We start from the raw sequence: 3,147 nt of genomic DNA on the forward strand, positions 1-3,147 counted from the left end.
CGCTGTCTAATTTTTTAAAATACATTGATGTTACCATGTTAATACCAGATGTGTATAAGAGACAGATATAGGTGAGGGCGCTCTTTAATAAAATTAGCCATTTTTGTTGGCATTGTACTTTTTCAGTTAAGTATTTAGAAAACACTATGATTTAAGGTTAGAAATTCTCAACTAAATGTAGCCCTTCTTCTTCAATCAAATGAATAATACGGCCTCCAAATAGATTTATATTTACTCCGGAAATTTACTCATCATCAATCTAGAAATCTAAAAAGAGAATATGTATAACACTTAGCACAAAATAATACATTAACAATATTGTATTCCAATTCATGGTACAATCAAAATTAACCGGTGAACATAATATGAATCTATTCATAATTAAAATCGTTTCAAAATCATAACACAAATTAATAATACCGTGACGTCATAAATCCATTCGGCTAGTCCGGCGAATGCGACACCATAAAAGCTGTCTCTTATACACATCTAGATGTGTATAAGAGACAGCTATCCTGGCTACACAGAAACTAAAAGTCAGAAGAGACAGACTATTGCAGAGAAGGTGACTGAGACCACTGGCAATTAAGCAGCAGTTGGCGAGATCACAACTCACAAATGCCATAAGTAAAACTAGTCGTGTTCACTGTTTCTATTATTAGTCCTTGTGTTCTTCAGACTAAAGAAAAATGAGTTAATTCCGTTGGTGATGGATAATTTGGAAGATTTCTGTTTTATATAGCATGCATCTCTATTTGAATGCCTGGGCTCGAATCCCAACAGTGACCATGTATCACTGCACGTTTTTTTTTTAAAGCATGCTATCATTTTTATATATCACAAAGGTGTTTTTCCAATAAAATATTAATACAATAATATAGTATATTTAAGTCCACTTACCCAAATACCAATTCCAAATACAACGCAGAAGTGAAGAACTATAATGACGATATCGACAGGTTGAAGGGAGCCCATGATGAAAGTTGTTCAGAAAATCAACTTTAATCCAGTCTTATAAAAATATGATAATACTTATAACAGCGGTCGACTGCAAATCTCATTTGACTGATGTCACAGTTTGTATATCAACGAATTGACAATCAATCGATTAATTAATCAGTCAATCACTTGTGTATTGCTGAACCGACGTAAATTGGTGTTACGATATGTTTTTTTTATTTATCAAGGAATGCATTATATTATATAGGTGAGGGCGCTCTTTAATAAAATTAGCCATTTTTGTTGGCATTGTACTTTTTCAGTTAAGTATTTAGAAAACACTATGATTTAAGGTTAGAAATTCTCAACTAAATGTAGCCCTTCTTCTTCAATAAAATGAATAATACGGTCTCCAAATAAATTTATATTTACTCCGGAAATTTACTCATCATCAATCTAGAAATCTAAAAAGAGAATATGTTTTACACTTAGCACAAAATAATACATTAACAATATTGTATTCCAATTCATGGTACAATCAAAATTAACCGGTGAACATAATATGAATCTATTCATAATTAAAATCGTTTCAAAATCATAACACAAATTAATAATACCGTGACGTCATAAATCCATTCGGCTAGTCCGGCGAATGCGACACCATAAAAGCGCATAGGCTCCAATTGCAAACGGTATCACCCTGAATTATGTATTACTTGATTTAGGAATATCAATCATACTTGATCATACCAGAGTAAATGAACTTAGTTTTATAAAATAGCATGTCTTTAGATATAATAGAAAAACAGTAAACAGCTAATAATATTGTTAATAATAATAATAATAATAATAATAATAATAATAATAATAATAATTATACGGTAATAACGACTAAAATACTAATACTAATTACAAATAACGAATACGGCTTTAAAATTTAGCTAAGTTAATTAAACTACAGAGAAAATAGAATTATAATTAAACTTAACATTTCAACATTGGTTATCGCATAGCGTGATACAAGACCTCATAATAACATTACTTCCTTTATTAATCAGAGTAATTATTTAGCTTATCTTATGGTAAAGATATATTTCGAAGTGATAATCAGATACAATTAACTGTGCTTTTGCCTAAAACGTCCTTCAACATTTCTTCTCTTGGCATTTGGCCAAAGCAAATGGCTATTAACTGCATATTTAAAAAAGAGTACTGTAATATTATACATCTATACTAATATGTTTTGTTTAATATTAACATCAACATACTTTTAATTAAACTAAAATTTAAACAATAATTAAAACACAAATCTTACCTAAAAAGAGCCAGTCGTACAGGCCGGATTAAACATAAAATGTGAATTATAAACGATGAAAATTGAATATAGCTCTTATCCATGCGCTGGAGATGCGACAAGTAAACAGGAATGTGGGCATAGGTCCATAGTACGTGGCGCCGTTTGGTACGTTGATATTTATGTCTTTAAATAGGCATTCTGTTGTTACAGATATAATTGTGTACAGTACCACAGAAACAATACTGTCAAAATATTATGTGTACAATAATTCTGTGGTGTCAGAAACAAAATTATGTAGTACAGACTTGATTCTGCACTACAGAATATTTAGAAAGTAATTATTTAGTACATAATTATTTCTGTTAACAAAGAATTAATCATGTACACATTAGTATGACAGCAATAATTCCGTGGTACATAATTATTTCTGTAACCACAGAATTAATTATGTACACATAATAGTGTAACAGTAATAATTTTGTGGTACATAATTATTTCTGTAACAACAGAATTAATTATGTACACATAGTAGTTTGACAGTAATGTAACAGTAACAGAATGCCCTGTTTATAAAGACATAATTAGCAGTGTCCCAAACGACGTCCCGTACCATGGTCACAATAACTGTCACTCTTAATGAGGAAACAGTTAAATTATTACTTTAACCGAAGAGGGCTCTATGTATACTGGTTCCCGTATTCATTGGGTTACATAAAAAAAAAAGGAGAAAGTGGGATATAGGAACACATTTTATAAGAACACTGAGGCTGAAACTGCTTAAAAAATAAGAATAAAATATGAACAAATTGAGGTTGAGGTAAAATGTAAAGTGAGGTTTTTATTTTATTTGTTTTAATAGAAAAACCAACAAATCTTATAATGTAATTATAATACAGTAGAGTAGTATCAGG

General features: G+C 30.2%; 1 long non-coding RNA gene across 1 annotated transcript; it reads right to left on the reverse strand.

Moving 5' to 3' along the window:
• Window positions 1–749: 749 nt before the first annotated feature.
• On the reverse strand, window positions 750–2,396 carry LOC117108174. Its single transcript, XR_004445340.1, has 3 exons — window positions 2,255–2,396; window positions 1,557–1,725; window positions 750–1,011 (listed from the first exon to the last, which is right to left on the reverse strand). It is a non-coding gene; the product is annotated as an uncharacterized LOC117108174 (long non-coding RNA).
• Between the last annotated feature and the right edge of the window lie 751 nt (window positions 2,397–3,147).

The sequence above is a fragment of the Anneissia japonica genome, unplaced genomic scaffold (assembly GCF_011630105.1).
Source record: "Anneissia japonica isolate Jap-2015-1 unplaced genomic scaffold, ASM1163010v1 scaffold288284_len1145801_cov181, whole genome shotgun sequence".
Lineage (NCBI taxonomy): Eukaryota > Metazoa > Echinodermata > Crinoidea > Comatulida > Comatulidae > Anneissia > Anneissia japonica.